The sequence below is a fragment of the Bufo gargarizans genome, chromosome 5 (genome assembly GCF_014858855.1).
Source record: "Bufo gargarizans isolate SCDJY-AF-19 chromosome 5, ASM1485885v1, whole genome shotgun sequence".
Classification (NCBI taxonomy): domain Eukaryota; kingdom Metazoa; phylum Chordata; class Amphibia; order Anura; family Bufonidae; genus Bufo; species Bufo gargarizans.
Window position 1 is genome coordinate 443,433,147 of NC_058084.1, and position 18,876 is coordinate 443,452,022.

The 18,876-nt window shown below is 44.3% G+C and overlaps 1 long non-coding RNA gene across 1 annotated transcript; it reads left to right on the top strand.

Annotated features, from left to right (window-relative positions):
• The first annotated feature begins 860 nt into the window (after positions 1-860).
• Positions 861-9,124, top strand: LOC122939191. The gene is made up of 2 exons (XR_006390100.1): positions 861-1,283; positions 8,902-9,124. It is a non-coding gene; the product is annotated as an uncharacterized LOC122939191 (long non-coding RNA).
• Positions 9,125-18,876: the final 9,752 nt, after the last annotated feature.

The window sequence follows — 18,876 nt, forward strand, 5'->3', positions numbered from 1 at the left end:
AGGCAAACATAAACAGGCAAATACAAATAGCAACTAAAAACACAAGCAGGAGTTCACGCAAGGGAACAGGAGTGGCAATGAGCAGAGAAGGACTAGCTCCACCAGTGGTATACTGCCCGGCCTTGCCCATAGCACTCTGCAGCAAGGCATGCTGCAGAAAGGCCTTGCTGAACAGAGAAATATAAATACACAAGGTAACTCAAACATAACAGGCAGAACAGATAACAAAACACAGGAAAGAAGACGGGAATGAACAAGTAGGAAACCCACAGAGCACAGACACGGATCCCATGGGTCAGCAGCATGTGAGAGTGGGTACAAACTAGGAGCAGGACAAGACAACACACACCAGGAGAGCTGACGCAGAACTGAGGAAACCTCAGCCTTATATACAGGTTCCCTGGGTGCAGCAGAGAGGATTTACTCCTAATAGGAACACAGGGGAGTTAACCCATACAGAACCACAAATAACACACCGAAACAAAACTTCAGCGAGGAGTGCCGAACGAGCAAGGAGGGAAGGTCACAGCCAGAGATAGTGGCTGTGACAGTACCACTACTACTACTACTGCCCTACTCTTATTACTACTACTTCTACTTCTACCACCAGTACTACTATGTCTAACTACTACCACTACTATCAGCAGCAGTGCTACTACTACTCTACTACCACTACTACTAATATTACCAATACCACTTCTGCTACTATTACCACTATTACTACTACCACCCTACTACTACTACCATTACAACCACACTACTACCACTAGCACTACTACTACCACCCTACTATCACTATTTTTACTACTACCGCTGTTATTACTGTACTACTATCACCACTACTATTACTACTACTATTACTACTACTACTGCTACTACAGCTGCTACTGAATATCACTATATAAATAGCCAATAAATAGAAAGATATTGGATAATGGATTCATTTTACCATCCATGTAGGCTTTATTACAGTTTTCTTCCGCTCTGTGATACTTGCACTATATACAGACATAATGGTAACTGATGCTAATGTTACACTATTACTGTATAGTCATCATTGTGTTCTCTATACAACAGGTTCTACCTTCAGACCAAAGTCCTCTGGGGAAAGAGTTCTTTAAAAAAAACAATCCGGTTTTTGAGCATTTAGCTACTTACCGTGATGTATCGGGTCAGTGTGAGCTTTCTGCAGGGGAATATGTCATTGTGGCAGCAACCTATTCTGAGTCTCAAGAAGTTGATTTTCACCTCCGTATTTTTACTGAAAAATGAGACAGAGCATGGTAAGTACTGTATGCAGAAATGACTTCTGTTACTTTGGAATCACTTCTGTAGATTGAAATTCACTCACTTTGTCCAATGATACATACAGACGTGGACAAAATTGTTGGTACCCTTTGGTCAATGAAAGAAAAAGTCACAATGGTCACAGAAATAACTTTAATCTGACAAAAGTAATAATAAATTAAAATTCTATAAATGTTAACCAATGAAAGTCAGACATTGTTTTTCAACCATGCTTCAACAGAATTATGTAAAAAAATAAACTCATGAAACAGGCATGGACAAAAATGATGGTACCCCTAGAAAACACAGAACATAATGTGACCAAAGGGACATGTTAATTCAAGGTGTGTCCACTAATTAGCATCACAGGTGTCTACAACCTTGTAATCAGCCATTGGGCCTATATATATGGCTCCAGGTAATCACTGTGTTGTTTGGTGATATGGTGTGTACCACACTCGACATGGACCAGAGGAAGCAAAGGAAAGAGCTGTCTCAAGAGATCAGAAAGAAAATTATAGACAAGCATGTTAAAGGTAAAGGCTATAAGACCATCTCCAAGCAACTAGATGTTCCTGTGAGTACAGTTGCACATATTATTCATAAGTTTAAGATCCATGGGACTGTAGCCAACCTCCCTGGACGTGGCCGCAGGAGGAAAATTGATGACAAATCTAAGAGACGGATAATCCGAATGGTAACAAAAGAGCCTAGAAAGACTTCTAAAGAGATTCAAGGTGAACTTCATGCTCAAGGAACATCAGTGTCAGATCGCACCATCCGTCGTTGTTTGAGCCAAAGTGGACTACATGGGAGACGACCAAGGAGGACACCATTGTTGAAAACGAATCATAAAAAAGCAAGACTGGAATATGCCAAACTACATGTTGACAAGCCACAAAGCTTCTGGGAGAATGTCCTGTGGACAGATGAGACAAAAATCGAAGTTTTTGCCAAGGCACATCAGCTGTATGTTCACAGACGAAAAAATGAAGCATATCAAGAAAAGAACACTGTCCCTACTGTGAAACATGGAGGAGGCTCTGTTATGTTCTGGGGCTGCTTTGCTGCGTCTGGCACAGGGTGTCTTGAATCTGTGCAGGGTACAATGAAATCTCAAGACTATCAAGGAATTCTAGAGAGAAATGTACTAGCCAGTGTCAGAAAGCTTGGTCTCAGTCGCAGGTCATGGGTCTTGCAACAGGACAATGACCCAAAACACACCGCTAAAAACACCCAAGAATGGCTAAGAGGAAAAAATTGGACTATTCTAAAGTGGCCTTCTATGAGCCCTGACCTCAATCCTATTGAGCATCTTTGGAAGGAGCTGAAACATGCAGTCTGGAAAAGGCACCCTTCAAACCGGACACAACTGGAGCAGTTTGCTCATGAGGAGTGGGCCAAAATACCTGCTGAGAGGTGCAGATGTCTCATTGACAGTTACAGGAAGCGTTTGATTGCAGTGATTGCCTCAAAAGGTTGCGCAACAAAATATTAAGTTAGGGGTACCATCATTTTTGTCCATGCCTGTTTCATGAGTTTATTTTTTTACATAATTCTGTTGAAGCATGGTTGAAAAACAATGTCTGACTTTCATTGGTTAACATTTATAGAATTTTAATTTATTATTACTTTTGTCAGATTAAAGTTATTTCTGTGACCATTGTGACTTTTTCTTTCATTGACCAAAGGGTACCAACAATTTTGTCCACGTCTGTATTTACATAGACCATTCCCCCAAACATTGCTCACCTTCTATATCCCAATCACACAGTGCTTATATCCTTCATCACACCTTGTAAAGAATACAGACCCCAGACCAGACCCGAGAAGAAACAATCTACAAAATAATTACCAACCCCAGAATAACTCTGGATTGCACCTTGAAATACAGATGACAGACCAGACTGCAGAGTACATATAGGCCCCAGAAAAACCTTGGAATGCCCCCCAAAATATAGACCGAAGACTAGACTACAGACTAACTACAGGCCCCAGAATAAATTCAGGCCTCAAAGCCCCTAAATACATCTACACTCAGACAAGACCCCAAAAAATACAGATATTAAACAAGCCCCCCTAATCTAAGACAGAGGTCAGAAAAAATACAGATCCTATATCAGACCTCAGAAATAACTACAGAGTGACACCAGACCACTTAAAGTGGTCGTCCATTTGGTACAACATTTTTATGTGGCTTACAGTGGGTTAAAAGTAAAAAAGACACCATACTTTCATTGATTTCCCTGCTGCCATTCTGAAGCTGCTCCAGTCTTACTGCTGGAAACCGCCTTATTAAATAGGGACCTTAGAATAAATACAGACTGACTAAAAGAATACATAACTCAGATCAGATGCCAGAAAACAAACCAAACAGAAAGCGATCCAGCTCCACTGGAATCCAAATTAAAATCTCCTTTTTCTTTAGTTAAAACTAGAGATGAGCGGATTTTTTAAAAATTTGATTCGGCCAATTTGCGGAAACTTATACAAGAAATTTGATTCATTCTGAATTAATTTGTCACAAATCACGATCAATCAGGTATACCCAGGCCACTCTGCCTAATCCTATTCATCCCACTTGGTAAACTCCAATCACAGTGTGAAAGATTGGAAGTTAAACTGCAGGGAGATTGCAGGGAGAGTGTATCGACATGTGCAGTACGCTATAGTGCACCCACATCCAAAGTAAATCCGTGCTGTAGGTACTGTGCTGTGGCGAAACCAACCTCGCCACTGGGTTTTGGAGAGGGCTGTTTAAAAGCCTCTTGCCTCAGGATTATGGCCCATAGTAACTTTAAAGGAGAAGACAGACCGGCCGCACAGCTTAAATCTGTCTGTAGAATTGTATTTTATGTTATTATGCGTTCGGTTAAATTGTATGTTATGTGAGGGCACCCAGATAGCTAATATTATTGTATTCATGTATTCTGAGTGCCATTCACCTAATGATATGCACTCAGACTTGAGCTATCTGGGGATATGTTAAATGTCTGTGTTTGCTGTGGGGGTGTGCCATTGTGTGTTTGGGTGGTGATTCCTGTCCTGTTGTCTCCACATGTGTATTGGTGATCTCCCCTTTGTCCTGAGAGATAATTGGATTGTCTTCGGTCGTCTCCCAGGCAGAGAGGAGGAAACCATGATGCATTGTGGGGATATGTTGTATCTGTTCTGTGTCGCAGTCTCCCTTCTGGTCCTCTAGGGGGCGGGAACGATTGGTTGCTGTATTTACATTGTGTGTGTTGTGAATTACTGATTGGTTGGATTTCAAAACCCTGTGGGCAGTACTATGTTTGGTTTTTATCAATAAAAGAGGCTGTACTTGAAGTACAGTCAGATCACTGCTGACCCTCAAGACGGAGCCTTGTCTCGTTATTGGGGGGATTCCCTGTATGCTGTTGGAGACTGATTGCCAGGAGTGTAAGCTGATTGGATGCTTTTCCTGTTCGTCTGCTGGCAGCTACTTGCGAGGTTCCAGTTTGGAGTGCTATTTTGTATCCAGTTCGGGAGTTTGGTGTTCTGCAGTAGCTGTGCCTGTCTCTCGGAAAGGGGCATATCGCCTGAACGGATCTTAACCCCTTGTCTGCTGAAACGGTCCGTTACATTGGTGGCAAGCAGCGGGATCGTTCCTACAGCCAGAAGGACAGCTACAGGAGACACCATTTCTTTGGATTTTACAACTTAAGGGCAACGCATGTCTCAGTACAGTGACCCTAAAAGCACCAGGATGGAACCAGCAGTGGAGTACAGATACTCTGTGGAGGAATTTGACCGTATGATGTGGTTGCGGCTGAACTTCTTCGGACCCAATCCAGCTGAGAAATACGTGAAGTTCGTGAGGAATCTAGTGTCTAAGACCCTACTATACCAGGCAGAAGGTGACGGTCAGCTGCCACGTTGGGTGGACCTCCATCGGAAGTTATGGTTGCGGGACAGTGGGAGCCCAGTCTCCATTCCCCAGCGGCAGTGTGAAGTGCAGGGAGAGGAGAGCAGCGGCCTCCCTCCCCAGCGGCAGGCTGAGTTACAGGGGGCAGAGGTAGTTGTTCCTGCCCCCCAGCAGCAGCATGATTTTTTGGGAATTGGGAGCCGAGTCTCCATTCCCCAGCGGCAGACGGAGTTACAGGGGGCAGAGACAGTCGGTCCTGTCCCCCAGCGGCAGAGTGTCCTACAGGGAATAGAGAGCCCAGTCTCCTTTCCCCAGCAGCAGGACACTGTATTGGGAGCGGAGGCGGTCGGTCGCCCTCCCCAGCGGCTGGAAGTATGTATGGGAGAGGAGCTTGTTACCCCCTCTCCCCAGCGGCAGATTAACGCACCAGGGGGAGACAGTAAGCCCCACAACTGTGCAGATGGGACCGTGGTCTCTGCACTTACAGCACAGGGGGTAGGGACAGTCGGTCCTGTCCCCCAGCAACAGGGCTGTTTAGACAAAGGGGAGACAGTCGGTTTCCCCCTCCAACAACCAGACTCCAACCAGGCTTCTTCCGTGGTAACGCTGGTACCAGGGCAGAGTACCGCTGATCCCTGCCCACAAAGCAACCTCCACTCCAAGCCAGGGAGCAACTCAGAGACCGGGAGTACCAGCTACAAATATAACCTTGGTGGATTCACTGGACAGAGACAGCCTACTAAATTCAACAGGTCCAGTATTGGGTTGTGGGTGGGCTGCCAGACTAACTCAGGTACCGACCGGCGTGAGGTCAGGTATCTGGTTAGTCTTCCCTGGGGGGGGGGAGATGTGTGGCGAAACCAACCTCGCCACTGGGTTTTGGAGAGGGCTGTTTAAAAGCCTCTTGCCTCAGGATTATGGCCCATAGTAACTTTAAAGGAGAAGACAGACCGGCCGCACAGCTTAAATCTGTCTGTAGAATTGTATTTTATGTTATTATGCGTTCGGTTAAATTGTATGTTATGTGAGGGCACCCAGATAGCTAATATTATTGTATTCATGTATTCTGAGTGCCATTCACCTAATGATATGCACTCAGACTTGAGCTATCTGGGGATATGTTAAATGTCTGTGTTTGCTGTGGGGGTGTGCCATTGTGTGTTTGGGTGGTGATTCCTGTCCTGTTGTCTCCACATGTGTATTGGTGATCTCCCCTTTGTCCTGAGAGATAATTGGATTGTCTTCGGTCGTCTCCCAGGCAGAGAGGAGGAAACCATGATGCATTGTGGGGATATGTTGTATCTGTTCTGTGTCGCAGTCTCCCTTCTGGTCCTCTAGGGGGCGGGAACGATTGGTTGCTGTATTTACATTGTGTGTGTTGTGAATTACTGATTGGTTGGATTTCAAAACCCTGTGGGCAGTACTATGTTTGGTTTTTATCAATAAAAGAGGCTGTACTTGAAGTACAGTCAGATCACTGCTTGACCCTCAACACGGAGCCTTGTCTCGTTATTGGGGGGATTCCCTGTATGCTGTTGGAGACTGATTGCCAGGAGTGTAAGCTGACTGATACGCTTTTCCTGTTCGTCTGCTGGCAGCTATCCGCGAGGTTCCAGTTTGGAGTGCTATTTTGTATCCAGTTCGGGAGTTTGGTGTTCTGCAGTAGCTGTGCCTGTCTCTCGGAAAGGGGCATATCGCCTGAACGGATCTTAACCCCTTGTCTGCTGAAACGGTCCGTTACATGTGCCATCAGTATTACAGGCAGATGTACTTTATCGCCATACGCATCACATTGTAGTCCACACACATTCATAGCTAATCCGTTTTGTTAAACAAAAAGAAAAGCATACAGCAGCCTTCAGTAGAGCAAAAAAACTGTGTGCACCGCTGCAGTCCAATGGTACTTTAGTGGAACAAAATAAATAAATGGAGGCAGCGCCAATAAAGTAGTGTAGAAATTTTTATTATTTTAATGCATGTTGTTGGAGGTCAAAAACACACTTTTTATTCCCTTCCATTTGCTGTAGATTCACTGTGTGTCAGTATTACAGGTCAATGCTAGCGTCAGGTCTAATTTATTGCCATGGACTTAACCGCGCAGTGCCCCAAGATTCAAGTAGTGGCCCTATGACAGAGTGGGGAGGGAGGCAGCAGCGGCAGTGAAAATAGTGGCCCCATAACACAGTGGGGATAGGGTCCAACAGCAGTGGCAGTAACACGTAAAATAGTGGCCTTGTGACAGACTGGGGGGGCAGCAGCAGTAGCAGTGACATGTTGTGTTCACATCACATCCAGTATTTTGAGCATCCATAAAGCCTCTTTCAGACGGTCAGTATTTGGTCAGTATTTTGAATCAGTATTTAATCAGTATTTGTAAGCCAAAAGCAGAAGTGGGTCCAAAACAAAGATAAAATGGAATGGAATTATTTGCTTCTCCTCTGTGTTTTGGACCCACTCCTGATTTTGGCTTACAAATACTTACTGTATCAAATACTGCCCAAATACTGACCGTGTAGTTGTGTATAAAATTCTTGGGTGTTTATGTTCTCATCCTCCTCTGCCAGTTCATCCTCCTCGCGGCTCAGGTGGCCATGAAATGTAGATTGCATGTCTTCTGTCCCCTCTCCAATTATATTTGTAAGCTTCCCCTCCAGGATGTTAGGGAATGGAATGACATCATTTATCCCATAGTTCTACCCATGAGTGACAAATAAAGGGGCCTCCTCAAAGGACATGAGCAAACGGCACTTGTCACACATGAGCTGCCACTGAATAACGCAGAAGTTACACCAGGGAGTAGACCTGTCTGTCTGCAGCATTAAGAAATCGCTGACCCTCTTCCTCTGCTAGTACAGGCGGTCTACCATATGGAGCGTGGAGTTCCAATAGGTGGAAACGTTGCATATCAGGTGATGTTGGGGAAGAGCATTGTGCTTTTGTAGCTCAAGGAGGCCGTGTTTTGCACGGTAAGAGTGGCTGAAGTGCATGCACAGTTTCCTGGACATTTTTAACAGCTCTTGCAGTTCAGTGGAAGACTTGAGGAACCAGGTGACGATGAAATTGAAAACGTGCGCCCTCCCTGATGCAGTGCAGACAAAATGTTTTTCCAGTTGGATTCCCATCTCCAGTTGTCGAGGAGGCAGCCAGTTTTTGATTTCTTTATTGATGACGCTTACAAGTTTCCCCTGATTTAGCTGCTTTCGCCAAGGCAGCTGCAGAACCGTGTGACAACGCCTAGCTCTGCATAGATGATATGCTGGAGGACCTCTGTGACCTGTGCCTAGAGGGGAAGGTGAGGACAAAGTGGAGGATGAGGAGGCAGAGGAGGACACTGGAACAGGAATCCCAGCATTACAACGCAGAGGCAGCATTGCCATCACCTGGCCAAGTTACTGGTGTAACACCTACAATAGAACTAACTAATAGCCCCAAACAAATTCACAGAGAATATCATATAAAATATAACAAAAATATTTATTGAGTATAATTAAACAAATACATGGGTGAAAACAATCAATAGGGGAGGGAAAAAAAACACAAGGGGATACCTCCACCTAAACCCCTGATTACAGAGACCGCCCGGGAGCAACAGCAGCTATGGTAATCGAGAAAGTCATGAAACGTTACTGAGAACGTAGTGGACTGAGCTAGTTATTGCCGCCAGGGTGATCCTGGCTCCATCTCTAATGCGATGTTGCTTTTATGAATTTATCTTTTTATTTTCACAGTGGCGAACCACACTATTGGCCTGAGGATAGATCCACAGATACAATGCTAAGAAAGGAAAGATGCTTGGCCTCATCCTTTAATCAGCACATTCTCAGCAGATTCCTATTATATCGCTTATATGCATAAATGTTGATTATTTCAATACAATTTGCTCTGAAATGCAGAATCTCCTCTTGTGTGAACTGAATGTCTCGACATAATTTGGGGTCGGATAGCTTTGTAGCTGAGAAAAAGAAATGCTTTACATAATCATAAAATGAACAACTGTCTGATTTTGCTAACAAAGTGGTAGCTTGACTTTCTTAAAGGGGTTGTCCCACAAAAAATATTCTACAGTTTTCAAACCATCACCTGCATCTGAATACTTTTATATTTGCATGTAATTAAAAATGTATCATTGCCACTGAGTTATTCAATAAAATGTATCTGCATAGCGCCACCCGCTGTATGTTATTTGCTTATTTCTTTGACCTGCTCACTGAGATGGCCGCACATGCTCAGTTTCATCCTTCAGCTGCCTCCTGAGCTGTGATAGGAAGAACATGGACACGCCTCCTGAGCTGTGATAGGGAAAGCATGGACACGCCTCCTGAGCTGTGATAGGCAGAGCATGGACACGCCTCCTGAGCTGCAGTAGAGAAGACACTCCCCTTGAGCGGTCAGCTTGATATAAATCTATCAGAGTAATAAATGGGGAGATCTCTGGATCCATGTGAGGTACAGGGCTGGTTAGGGCTTTGTTAGAAAGAGGTTGTCATGTTGTACATGATGTCTGATTTTCATTTCTTACATTACTCATGGGATAACCACAGTAAGGGGATTTTCAAGGCTCCTTATATTGATGACCAACCCTCAGGATGGTCAAAAAGATATGTAGGAGCAGCACACAAAGGTCTCAGCGACTGCACCAGAATGCACCAGCCACGCCACAACCGCAGATCCTCAGCAGTTAGCAGATAGATAAGTAAGTAAAAGGCGATGGCAGCATCTCTGGTCTCTTCTTTATTGATAGTGCTTCAATGAATGTGCACAGACAGCGACAAATGCAACGTTTCGGCTACATCGTAGCCTTTGTCAAGCATAATAACACATGTAAATGCCCAATCTAATATAGTGCAAAAAAGAACCTCCCTCACTTGTAAGGTAGCCAATCCATTAAACAACACAACACCCACTTCATTTAAACTAACCAATATACAACCAGGTTAATCAAGTCCTCATTTACATAGCATTATATGTCATTAAAAATACCTGTGTTGTCGTGCAAAAGAATTACCTAGACTCCATGATCGCGTCTCCCGATGTTCACTGCGCATGTCCATATTGTTAGTAATTGGCCAAAATGCGGATGACGCGAAACATCGCGTCATCAGCCACGGTCACATGGTAATCACATGATTGTTTAACTCCGCCTAGTCAAGCTGACGTGTACAACAGGAAAGCATCCTGTTGTCATAGATACCGACGCTGTCACAGGAGAATAATCTCCATGTCGCACATTACCTATGCATTTCCCCAAATCATATATAGCGTGCTATAACTCAATTAAAATAGAGATATCCCCCACCACCCCGCAATATCATACCATATATTCAATACGGGCATAACATATGGGGACATTGCGTCAAAAAGTATATAATGGCTGGAGTAAATTAACCCCCGATCGCTGGACCCAATGTTGTTATCTCGGTCCACACCATTGCATTATACCCAGAATCTATCAAAATTAGGGTGAGAATTTTTTTTTTATAGTTAAAACAAGGTTAAAAACATAGATGCTGTATATCTGAATCAGATCATATTCATTTATACTTTATAACCACCGGCTCACCAAAAGTAATTTATGGCACTTATGTTGAACTTAATATTGAGTCCATGTTGTTGCAGTGACAATAAGGTAAAGATCCATTTAAGTTCCTTCTTCCTAAGGATTTGTGTCACGGTGAGGAGTGGGGAAAACCCCCCACCGTACGATGAGTGGGGGACAATGAAAGCATAAGGAGATGGCAGGTAAGCGAAACCAATAACACACTTACCTGCCACAGACACACTGACTGGAACCCGTGCACTAGTGCTGCTGTCCACACCAACATTAAAGGACACAGCACACACCACAAACGACACAGGAACCCAGGACACCCATAGCTGCAATAAACATGAGACAGGGAGTGTCTAGCAAACATGCTGGACACCAAACACCACCAGACATGTAACACCAAACTAGACATCCCAACACCCTGAACATAACCCACTCCTTACAAATAGGGACAGGAAGAGAAGGAGACACCGGGGTGACATTGATGACCACAAGGGTGGCCTTCACTGGACAGATGGAACACCCTGGACCGGAGCAGAGCTCCAGCACCAACCACAGCTGAAGTACAACTGACTCCAGCCAGGAAACCACAGAAGATATAAGCCAAGTGACCACACCCAGTCAGGGAGTTAACCCTTACAGCACCAGACAGAGGGAGTCTACAACTTAAAGGGGAAGTGCACACACAAGCATACCAAACACGTAACCACCGGCAACAGCATGCGTGGAAACCATGTCACGGCAATCACACAGAAGGCCGAGATGCTGCCACCGCATGCTCTCACAGCAACACGTTGGTGCGGGCACAGCGTACACCATAGGCCGTGACAATTTGTTCTTTATCACCACCTCTTCTCAATATACCCACCGAATCTATCACTCTGAATCTCAACTGGTTGACAGAATGGCCTAATCGTACTTTTATGTTTATTTCCATAGTGGTTTTGCCGACATAGATCAAACTAGTGTTGAGCGCGAATATTCGAATATCGAATTTTTTTGGGTGAATATCGGCACTTTGCGAATTCGCGAATATTTAGAATATAGTGCTATAAATTCGATATTTCGAATATTCGTATTATTATATATATTTTTTTATTGTTATATTTTTTTCTTTCCCACTTCCCTAAAGTTGTTCTTACCTGTCCTTTGGATTCCTGGCTTCCTGGCTGCTCCAGTCAGTGCCCGTTGCCGCTTCTGCCGACTTCCGTGTTCATGGAGTGTCCCCATCACCATGGGAACGTCTCCATATACTAGAATGTACTGTCGGATTTGAGAATTACGTTGAAATCGCAATTCAGTTATTTCAAGTTATAATAATCGAATTGCGATTTCAACTTGGACCTGGTTTACTATGGTCGGCTTGGTAGAATTAGCGAATATGACGAATGTATTCGTCATATTCCACAAAATGAAGATAACGAAGTATTCTGCATCTTAGTTTTAGCTACCTATTCATCAACTTCGCTAATTCTAGCAATCATATAGGAAAGTTTACTATAGAGACAGCTAAGTTTAATTCGCTATGCGATTATATTACTTAGCTTTTTTTTATAAATAGAATAATTATAATAATTATCAGGTATTATAATTATTATATTTATTTAAAAAAAAACTAAAATAATCGCATAGCGAATTAAACTTAGCTGTCTCTATAGTAAACTTTCCTATATGATTGCTAGAATTAGCGAAGTTGATGAATAGGTAGCTAAAACGAAGATGCAGAATACTTCGTTATCTTCGTTTTGTGGAATATAACGAATATATTCGTCATATTCGCTAATTCTACCAAGCCAACCATAGTAAACCAGGTCCAAGTTGAAATCACAATGCGATTAATATAACTCGAAGTAATCGCATGGCGATTTCAACTTAGCACTGCTATATTCCATAGTAGGCTAGAATTAACGAATATGGAATATAGCAGTACTAAGTTGAAATCGCCATGCGATTACTTCGAGTTATATTAATAGCATTGCGATTTCAACTTGAGGCTGCTGCTGTGTCTCTAATGGAATGGGTCTAGAATTAACAAACTTAACTGATATTGAATCTAGCAATGTGATAATATTTGCTATTATTAGTAACCACATTGTGAATCCAACTTTTATAATGCACTATTCTGACATACAGTACTATATTTGTTTTATTAGTTAATTCTACCAATACCACCTATAGCAAAATCTCCAAAGCTGGAATTGCAATGCAATAAAAATTTGTTGCATTTCGAATTCAACACTATTGCTAAAATATTCGTATTGCTTGTATTGTTATAGTTAACAAGTGACCACTAGATCTTATGGGTTAAATGTCCACCATCGGTATTACTGACGGTCACGGACATTAGCCGTGGGTGTATGCAGCCACACAAAGCAGGTGGCCACGGCGCCCGCATAAGGATTGATCCATGTTTAATTATTCTGATGGATGAAGTATAGCTACGTCATTGGGTGTGAAGCGGTAAATGATTATGGCACAAATTAAAGTGGTTACATCACACTACAATGTCTGTAACATGTATGTATGGATAGCAGACAAATATCTCTCATATGCACATAGCACCTCTATTTACGTGCTACACACTGTATATCCCACGCTATAAAACCCACACCAACCCCACCTTCCCCCTTAAACCCCCCACCCCCTTAAACCCCCCTCCATCATGTCCCCCCCCCCCACCTCCTCACTTACACACAGTTTATGAGAAGTAATGATTGACCTCCAGTATTTCAGTATTCGCTGGTTCATTTACCATAACCCAGGGTGCACCACGGAATGTCCCACAGGATTGGCCCATGGCAAATGTGGTGCCAATATTCAAAAAGGGTCTAAAAACAGAGCCTGGAAACTATAGGCCGGTAAGTTTAACATCTGTTGTGGGTAAACTGTTTGAAGGTTTTCTGAGAGATGCTATCTTAGAGCATCTCAACGGAAATAAGCAAATAACGCCATATCAGCATGGCTTCATAAGGGATCGGTCATGTCAAACTAATGTAATCAGTTTCTATGAGGAGGTAAGTTCTAGACTTGACAGCGGCGAATCAGTGGATGTCGTGTATCTGGACTTCTCCAAAGCATTTGACACTGTACCACATAAAAGGTTAGTATATAAAATGAGAATGCTCGGACTGGGAGAAAACGTCTGTATGTGGGTAAGTAACTGGTTGAAGGATAGAAAACAGAGGGTGGTTGGGTCACTGATTGGGTCACTGTCACTAGCGGAGTACCTCAGGGGTCAGTATTGGGCCCTATTCTCTTCAATATATTTATGAATGATCTTGTAGAAGGCTTGCACAGTAAAGTATCAATTTTCGCAGATGACACTAAACTGTGTAAAGTAATTAACAATGAAGAGGACAGTATACTACTACAGAGGATCTGGATAGATTGGAGGCTTGGGCAGATAAGTGGCAGATGAGGTTTAACACTGACAAATGTAAAGTTATGCACATGGGAAGGAATAATGCAAGTCACCCGTACATACTAACAGGTAAAACACTGGGTAAGACTGACATGGAAAAGGTTCTAGGAATTAAAATAAACATCAAACTAAGCTGCAAAAACCAGTGGCAGGCAGCTGCTGCCAAAGCCAATAAGATAATGGGTTGCATCAGAAGGGGCATAGATGCCCGTGATAAGAACATAGTCCTACCACTTTACAAATCATTAGTCAGACCACACATGGAGTACTGTGTACAGTTCTGGGCTCCTGTGAACAAGGCAGACATAGCAGAGCTGGAGAGGGTTCAGAGGAGGGCAACTAAAGTAATAACTGGAATGGGTCAACTACAGTACCCTGAAAGATTATCAAAATTAGGGTTATTCACTTTAGAAAAAAGACGACTAAGGGGAGATCTAATTACTATCTATAAATATATCAGGGGTCAGTACAGAGATCTATCCCATCATCTATTTATCCCCAGGACTGTGACGAGGGGACATCCTCTGTGTCTAGAGGAAAGAAGGTTTGTACACAAACATAGAAGAGGATTTTTTACGGTAAGAGCAGTGAGACTATGGAACTCTCTGCCTGAGGAGGTGGTGATGGTGAGTTTATAAAAAAAAAGAGTTCAAGAGGGGCCTGGATGTATTTCTGGAGTGCAATAATATTACAGGATATAGCTACTAGAGAGGGGTCGTTGATCCAGGGAGTTATTCTGATTGCCTGATTGGATTCGGGAAGGAATTTTTTAAAGAGAAGTGTTGAAAATTGTCTTCTACCTCACAGGCTTTTTTTTGTCTTCCTCTGGATCAACTTGCAGGATAACAGGCCGAACTGGATGGACAATTGTCTTTTTTCAGCCTTACTTCAGTACTATGTTACTATGTTAATCCATTATATATTGGTTTAGTTAGGATTAATAATAGTTCTTTAGACTTTAGGGTTATGGACTTAGTAGTTAAGTTAATGCTTTTTATGTAGATTCATTACTTTATAGTGTTCATGTTTTATATTACTGTTGTGTGTTGTACGTTCTTTGTTGCCATTTTCATAGTTTTTACACCAATTTTTAGATAAATATTAATATTGTTTTGTGCACTTTAATTTTTTAGTCTAAGAAAATTTTTATATTTTGGATGCTCTTTACATCTTAATTAAATTGTATGCCTCGTTTAGATACTTTATGGAAATCAGTACACCAGTAACATCAGCTAGCTGTAAAAAAATAAATTTTGACGTGTATTTAATTATGGTCCGTGTTTTTGTACTGAGTGCCCAGACAGATATAGTGGCACAGGTCACTCCCGTACTCCATCAAGCCTTTTTAATAAAGTTTGGATTAAAAATGCTGTTTTTTTCAAGTGTGGACAGGAGATGTGAAAACTGAACCTGCAGAGAAATGAGGATGGTCTCTGACAGACCCTAAAGAGTGGTGATATATAGAGTTGAGCGAAAACCTGGATGTTCGGGTTCGAGAAGTTCGGCCGAACTTCCCGGAAATGTTCGGGTTCGGGATCCGAACCCGATCCGAACTTCGTCCCGAACCCGAACCCCATTGAAGTCAATGGGGACCCGAACTTTTCGGCACTAAAAAGGCTGTAAAAAAGCCCAGGAAAGAGCTAGAGGGCTGCAAAAGGCAGTAACATGTAGGTAAATCCCCTGCAAACAAATGTGGATAGGGAAATGAATAAAAATAAAAATAAAATAAATAAAAATTAACCAATATCAATTGGAAGAGGTCCCATAGCAGAGAATCTGGCTTCATGTCACCCACCACTGTAACAGTCCATTGTCAGATATTTAGTCCCAGGCACCCAGGCAGAGGAGAGAGGTCCCTTAACAGAGAATCTGGCTTCATGTCAGCAGAGAATCAGTCTTCATGTCATAGCAGAGAATCATGCTTCACGTCACCCAACACTGGAACAGTCCATTGTCAGATATTTAGGCCCCGGCACCCAGGCAGAGGAGAGAGGTCCCGTAACAGAGATTCTGGCTTCATGTCAGCAGAGAATTAGTCTGCATGTCATAGCAGAGAATCAGGCTTCACGTCAGCCACCACCGCAACAGTCCATTGGCATATATTTAGGCCCACCACACAGGCAGAGGACAGAGGTCCCGTAACAGAGAATCTGTCTTCATGTCAGCAGAAAATTAGTCTGCATGTCATAGCAGAGAATCAGGCTTCACGTCAGCCACCAGTGCAACAGTCCATTGGCATATATTTAGGCCCAGCACCCAGGCAGTGGAGAGAGGTCCAGTAACAGAGGATCTGGCTTCATCTCAGCAGAGAATCAGTCTGCATGTCATAGCAGAGAATCAGGCTTCACGTCAGCCACCACTGCAACAGTCCATTGGCATATATTTAGGCCCAGCACCCAGGCAGAGGAGAGAGGTCCCGTAACAAATGATCTGGCTTCATCTCAGCAGAGAATCAGTCTGCATGTCATAGCAGAGAATCAGGCTTCACGTCAGCCACCACTGCAACAGTCCATTGGCATATATTTAGGCCCAGCACCCGGGCAGAGGAGGGAGGTCCCGTAACAGAGACTCTGTCTTCATGTCAGCAGAGAATCAGTCTGCATGTCATAGCAGAGAATCAGGCTTCACGTCAGCCACCACTGCAACAGTCCATTGGCATATATTTAGGCCCAGCACCCAGGCAGAGGAGAGAGGTCCCGTAACAGAGGATCTGGCTTCATGTCAGCAGAGAATCAGTCTGCATGTCATAGCAGAGAATCAGGCTTCACGTCAGACACCAGTGCAACAGTCCATTGGCATATATTTAGGCCCAGCACCCAGGCAGAGGAGAGAGGTCCCGTAACAGAGGATCTGGCTTCATGTCAGCAGAGAATCAGTCTGCATGTCATAGCAGAGAATCAGGCTTCACGTCAGCCACCAGTGCAACAGTCCATTGGCATATATTTAGGCCCAGCACCCAGGCAGAGGAGAGAGGTCCCGTAACAGAGGATCTGGCTTCATGTCAGCAGAGAATCAGTATGCATGTCATAGCAGAGAATCAGGCTTCACGTCAGCCACCACTGCAACAGTCCATTGTCATATATTTAGGCCCAGCACACAGGCAGAGGAGAGAGGTCCCGTAACAGAGAATCTGTCTTCATGTCAGCAGAGAATTAGTCTGCATGTTATAGCAGAGAATCAGGCTTCACGTCAGCCACCAGTGCAACAGTCCATTGGCATATATTTAGGCCCAGCACCCAGGCAGAGGAGAGAGGTCCCGTAACAGAGGATCTGGCTTCATCTCAGCAGAGAATCAGTCTGCATGTCAAAGCAGAGAATCAGGCTTCACGTCAGCCACCACTGCAACAGTCCATTGGCATATATTTAGGCCCCGGCACCCAGACAGAGGAGAGGTTCATTCAACTTTGGGTTTCCCCGCAATATAATGGTAAAATAAAAATAAAAATAGGATTGAATGAGGAAGTGCCCTGGAGTACAATAATATATGGTTAAGGGGAGGTAGTTAATGTCTAATCTGGACAAGGGACGGACAGGTCCTGTGGGATCCATGCCTGGTTAATTTTTATGAACGTCAGCTTGTCCACATTGGCTGTAGACAGGCGGCTGCGTTTGTCTGTAATGACGCCCCCTGCCGTGCTGAATACACGTTCAGACAAAACGCTGGCCGCCGGGCAGGCCAGCACCTCCAAGGCATAAAAGGCTAGCTCTGGCCACGTGGACAATTTAGAGACCCAGAAGTTGAATGGGGCCGAACCATCAGTCAGTACGTGGAGGGGTGTGCACACGTACTGTTCCACCATGTTAGTGAAATGTTGCCTCCTGCTAACACGTTGCGTATCAGGTGGTGGTGCAGTTAGCTGTGGCGTGTTGACAAAAGTTTTCCACATCTCTACCATGCTAACCCTGCCCTCAGAGGAGCTGGCCGTGACACAGCTGCCTTGGCGACCTCTTGCTCCTCCTCTGCCTTGGCCTTGGGCTTCCACTTGTTCCCCTGTGACATTTGGGAATGCTCTCAGTAGCGCGTCTACCAACGTGCGCTTGTACTCGCGCATCTTCCTATCACGCTCCAGTGCAGGAAGTAAGGTGGGCACATTGTCTTTGTAGCGTGGATCCAGCAGGGTGGCAACCCAGTAGTCCGCACACGTTAAAATGTGGGCAACTCTGCTGTCGTTGCACAGGCACTGCAGCATGTAGTCGCTCATGTGTGCCAGGCTGCCCAGGGGTAAGGACAAGCTGTCCTATGTGGGAGGCGTATCATCATCGTCCTGCCTTTCCCCCCAGCCACGCACCAGTGATGGGCCCGAGCTGCGTTAGGTGCCACCCCGCTGTGACCATGCTTCATCCTCATCCTCCTCCACTTCCTCCTCATCCTCGTCCTCCTCGTCCTCCAGTAGTGGGCCCTGGCTGGCCACATTTGTACCTGGCCTCTGCTGTTGCAAAAAACCTCCCTCTGAGTCACTTCGAAGAGACTGGCCTGAAAGTGCTAAAAATGACCCCTCTTCCTCCTCTTCCTCCTCCTCCTGGGCCACCTCCTCTTCCATCATCGCCCTAAGTGTTTTCTCAAGGAGACATAGAAGTGGTATTGTAACGCTGATAACGGCGTCATCGCCAGTGGCCATGTTGGTGGAGTACTCGAAACAGCGCAACAGGGCACACAGGTCTCGCATGCAGGCCCAGTCATTGGTGGTGAAGTGGTGCTGTTCCGCAGTGCGACTGACCCGTGCGTGCTGCAGCTGA